The following is a 5759-nucleotide window of genomic DNA, read 5'->3' as shown; positions in this document are numbered from 1 at the left end:
CGCGCGCGCACACACACAGAGGGAGAGAGAGAAAGAGAGAGAGACAAAGGGCCCAGGTGCCTTTACAGGAAAATTCTACCAAACATATAAAGATCATGCCAGTCTGATGCCAAATAAATTTTTCCAAAACATACAAAATTAAGGAAAACTTACAAATTTAGTTTTAGGAGTAGAAGAATGATTCAATAGAAAGAAATTCAATAATATAATTTACTGTGGAGAAGAAATATTTCTCTCCATTGATGCTCCCCATTGGGTCTGACAAGTTTCAACACCCATTCTTGATTTTTTTATAGAAACCCTGAAAATAGTAAGGTATGGGCATCTCCTCTGTTTTCTCCTTCTGTCAGTCTGTCTGCCTCCACAAGAGACCTTTCCAGGATGATCTGGAATAGGAAGAGTGTGCCTATTATCTCCTGCCTTTATCATTTTTACAGAAGGCATTAGCCACTGCAGTTAGACACAAGACATTTATTAGGGGCATGAAAATTGGGTATGATGAAGTACATCTATTTCTGCTTGCAGATAATATGATAGTAAAACTGGAAAACACTGGAGAACCAGTGATAAAACTAACACAATATTAAGAGAATTCAGAAAGCAAGGAGGATATAAAAATTACATAAAATAATAGAAATGCTTATATTCATGATTAGTAAGCAATCAGAGGACACTGGAAGAGAAAATACCATTTAAAATAGTATCAGAAAGATAGATAATATTCTCACAAATGAACTTAGTAAGAAGTATGAAAACCCGATGAGAAGTACTTATGAACAAACAGAAAATGTAATCATTGTTATTGTGTAGGATAACTCAATATTATAAAGATGCAGATTCTCCCTCGGTTAACTTATCCATGTAATAGAACCCCAATAAAATATGAATTTTTTTTCTGAAGCTATATATGTTGAGATTAAAGTTAATTTGGAAGAAAAAATATGCAAGAATACATGAAAATACTGAATAAGATGAACTGCTAGCCGTAGCCCAACCAGATATTAAAACACACACAAAATCTTTATAATTAACACAGTGGTACAAGCAGATTACTCATTAATTAGCTATTGAAAAGAAATACAAAAATAGATCCAGGTATACATGGAAACTTAGCATATGATAATTATGGTATTTCAAATTAGTGTGACAAAGTTGAACTTTTGAATAAGTATGGGAAGACCTGGATGGTTAGATGGAAAGTATTTAAATTACATCAATACTTTACATATTACTTAAGACTGTGATTCAAATGGATCAGAGATGTAAGTGTAGAAGATGAAATCATAGAGATACCAGAATAATTCATGAGCAAACCCTTTTATAACTTGGGTGAAAGTTATCGGGAAAGGTTCTAATTATTTCCCCAAATCCAGATGCAAAAAATATTGATAAATTTGACTAGAGAAACAGGTGTAAAAATTTCATGATCAGTAAAGTATAACCAAAATCAAAAGACAACGGATAAATGGGAAGAAATTATTTGCAACTTATGCCACAGAAAAATGCCTGTAACATGTAAAATTTGAGGACAAAATATGAAAAAATTTGATAGAAAATTGTGCAAAGGACAAAAAAGATAATTTGCTAAAATATAAGATGGTCCTAAATATTTCTTTTTCTTTTCTTTTCTTTTTTTTTTTTTTTTTTTTTGAGACGGAGTCTCACCCTGTTGCCCAGGCTGGAGTGCAGTGGCATAATCATAGCTCACTGCAACCTCCACGTCCCAGGTTCAAATGATTCTCTTGCCTCAGCCTCCTGAGTAGCTGGGATTACAGGCGCCCACCACCACGCCCAGCTAATTTTTGTATTTTTAGTACAGATGGGGTTTTACCACGTTGGCCAGGCTGGTCTTGAACTCCTGACCTCATGATCCGCCTGCCTCAGCCTCTGAAAGTGCTGGGATTACGGGCATGAGCCACCACGCCCAGCTGGTCCTAAATATTTTTAAATGTTCAATATACTCATAATTAACAAAACACAAATTAGAACTGTGTGGTGATATCACTTTTTACCCCTTAGCTTGGTAAAATCTAGCAAATTTGAAAATTCACTACTGACAAGACTATTGAAAAATAGGTGTCTTCTTTCATTGATAGTGGGAATGAGAAATGGAGAAAACTTCCCTATGAGAAGGAAATTTGACAATATATGATAAAATTACACATGTACCCTTTGACCTAGAAATCTGACTTCTGGAAATTTACCCTGAAAATACACCTTCAACAGCATAAAAATTGGCATGCACAAAGTTATATGATTCAGTATTATATGTATTTGCAAAATATTGGAAACTATGAAAATACCCCAACAAAGTACATTAATTTAAACATTATGATATTTACATGCAATAGAATACTATGCAGCTATGTAAAAAGGATAAGTAAGAGCTGCATTAACTGGTGTATTTCCAAGGTACAATACTGAAGAAGTTAAAGAATCAGAATGCAAAAGTTTTATATAGCGTGTGATGTTTGATGTCAGAAAGGAAGTAGAATTAGAAAATAGTTATTTTTCTGTTTATTTTTGGAAAAAGAAAAAAATAAAGCAGAAATTCATGAAATGTATTATGTAGAGGAGGTGTCTGTGTATCTGTGTGGCAGAAACAAGTAGAAACAATGGGGTGGGATGGCACTTCTCTTGATATGTCTTGTTTCATTTTGTATAGTGTGGATTTTTGGGATCATGTTAAAATTTCACATATTCAAAAATAGAATTAAATCCATAATAATGAGGAAAAGCCCTAAAGTGTAATACAAATAGAAACTAATGAACTCAGCTCCACTTTAAATTAATAACATAACTGCACTGGAGAAAAAAAAAGTAAATCAAATAACTTTTGAGCATAGCATTTTGATTACTCTCTTGTATTCTTAGCTTAAAGGGGGAGAGCAGAAACATCTGAAAACACATTCTGAACTCAACCTAGGGGTCTTCTTTTCATTGTAACATGGTTACTGTAATTCTGAAACTATATCGTGTATATTGCACGTTGAGCAAATTAAAAAATATATTAATTTTGTTGAAAATTGGGAATCTTATGGAAGGAGTTACAAATAGGGAAAGTTCAAAGACAAGAAAGGATTTTATGGGTGACATAAGTTCATACTCATTAATTCTAGTGTGTAATGAAATAGTATTATTATATCATAATATATGACATTATGCATTCTGTCCTCTAAAAGGTCTCAAAGCAATAATACTTCAGAGCAACTAGATTTGTTTTCCAAATATCATTCTCTATTAAAAGGAACCAAGGGGAAATTTTGAATTCAAGGGTAGGGAAAAAGAAAATATGAGTGGCAATCCTGTTGCTTCAGAAAGTGAGCGGGGAAAGAAAGGTAACTATGTGAGGTGAAGGCTCTGCTAACTGGTTTATAGGGGAACCACTTCCCAATGTATACCTATATCGAATCATCCCCTTGTGTGCCTTCAATACGTACTGTATTGTTTGTCTCTTATACCTCAATACACCTGGGGAAAATTTTAAATTTTTTAAAGATAAAAAAATTGAGACAAATCTCAAACAATAAATATTGGGGACATGCTAAATACAGGAGTCAGCTTGAAGAGGCTCCTATTGTCAAAATCTTGGATGATTTGAGAATAACAATAAATAATGACAGTAATGGATCAAAGTGCATTAAATAAAACAAGAAACCATGAGTCTCTACAGAAAGTAACACTAGAAAAAGAGGAGTGCTTCCTATAATACCAACTAATAAATGTAGAACAGTAAAGTTAGAAAATCACCATTTTACAAGCAGCAAGCAAGAATCATCAATGCATGTTAAAACTAAGATAGTTAAACATTTTCAAATAATTTCCCCAAAGAACAGTCAGCCATTTAGAAAGAAAAAGAAGTAACTTTAAAGTGGAGAAAGCTGGCAGATACCAGCTTCACTAAGTGATCAGTGTGACCCACAATGAGATAAACCAACATCGTGTGTTTCCTACAATAACGCACCAAGAAAAGCAACATTACTTATGTCATATTTCTTCCCAAAATACATAGCCTGAATCTGATCATGAGAAAGACTCACACAGAGGTACATTCTACAAAATACTTTTGTCTACTGAAACTACTGTGTTGTGAAAGATCAAGAATGGCCACAACCTGTTCTGGACTAAAAACAGACCAAGTGGACACAATAACTAGTGAAATGTGTGATCCTGAATGGGTTACTGGGCTATATGGGAAAAATGCTATTGAAGGTATTATTAGATCAGTTAGAAAAATTAGACTATGTACTGTAGATTAGATAATATTACAGAAACTTATAGTATTATTTTTACACATTTATTTGTAAACTTGTGAATACTTCCAAGAGGACAGTTTTAAAAATTGGGGGAAAATTTAAAAGCTGATGTATACGGAGATGCAAACAACCTAGAACAGCAATAAGTAAACAAATAAATGAACAAATTCAGAGCACTAACAATAATAGATATTAAGAAAATAAAAGGCCATAGTAATTTTTTAAATGTGATATTAGGGGGCCGGCACAGGGCTACCATGTTGCATCAGTACAGTAATGATGACACTGAAGACATTTCAGTGTTGGATGTGGAAGAGACAACTAACAAAACAAAACAATCCAAAATCAGATATCCAGTGGCCTCACGTTTCCAGCTATTCTTTCAAGTCAGTGCAATTGTGGTCTACCTTCTTTGCAAATTGGTCAGCAGCAGCTTTACTGCTTGTATGGTGACAACTATCTCGTCATGTGACTTTAGGGCAGTGACGAATGTCACAGGTAGACTAGTGGTGGGTCTACGGTGTTGGAATCACATGATGAAGATGGAAAGAGCCATTGGGTGCTTGAGTCCAGAAAGGCATCCTCTCGGGAGGACAAAACTGTCTCAGAGGCTGAATCAAATCTTTTGGTTGGGACTTAATGCCTGTCCAGTGCTGTGGGTGATATTTATCTTTAGTGGCCTCTTCTCCTTCAGGGTAAAGTGGTTAGCAGTGGTTATCATGGGTGTGGTGCTACAAGGTGCCAACCTATATGGCTACATCAGGTGTAAATAGGCAACGGAAAGAATGTAACCAGCATGGGTCCCTCATACTTGGAAAGCAGTTTTTAAGACAAAACACTGAGGATGATCAGACTTTGTGAACAGAGAGAGAATGCTTATGTGCTTTGTTACAGTGGGGAGCAAACAAAGAGATTGTTGACTCTGAACATTTTAGACCTCGGTCCATGATGCAACAAGGAATGTTGGCTTTGTTTTTCACTTAAAAACTTTAGTTAAAGCAAAGCAAAGTAGTTTTCTTCTTAAGGTTTTATATCCTTTCCAGTAGTTGGGGCTAGAATGCATGTTGTCACTGAAGACATTGTCAACATTTGTTTTATGGTGTACATAAAATATGCCCACAGTCATGTAATATCAATATATCCCAAACTAATGAAAGTGTGTTCATTTACATATGTAATGGAGACCTTTGTATTTTGGTCCATAGAACACAGAAGGATGTTCTTAGTCTATCTCAAGCTCTATGTGTTTACATATTATTTCTGTATATTACTTTCCGAAGTAAGCTTTGCTTCCACAGTAAGAGTGAGCAGCTTGGCTCATGTATACCTTAGAAATTATTGTTAATTTTTAATATATACTTCACGTTGACATTTCTTAGACATACGCAAGAAAGTAAAAACCACATTTGGGCCAGTGATGTTAACTAGTTTCTAAAATGTTATTTATTTTTATTTGTAACAAGCCATTCACTTAAGTTTATGTAAAAGGATAGTTTATGCTTA

General features: G+C 34.4%; 1 pseudogene; it reads left to right on the top strand.

Moving 5' to 3' along the window:
• The first annotated feature begins 4513 nt into the window (after positions 1–4513).
• On the top strand, positions 4514–5029 carry LOC100611888 (Golgi apparatus membrane protein TVP23 homolog B-like; annotated as a pseudogene).
• Positions 5030–5759: the final 730 nt, after the last annotated feature.

This window comes from Pan troglodytes, chromosome 16 (assembly GCF_028858775.2).
Source record: "Pan troglodytes isolate AG18354 chromosome 16, NHGRI_mPanTro3-v2.0_pri, whole genome shotgun sequence".
NCBI classification, from domain to species: Eukaryota; Metazoa; Chordata; class Mammalia; order Primates; family Hominidae; genus Pan; species Pan troglodytes.
This window is presented reverse-complemented; position numbering and strand designations above follow the sequence as displayed.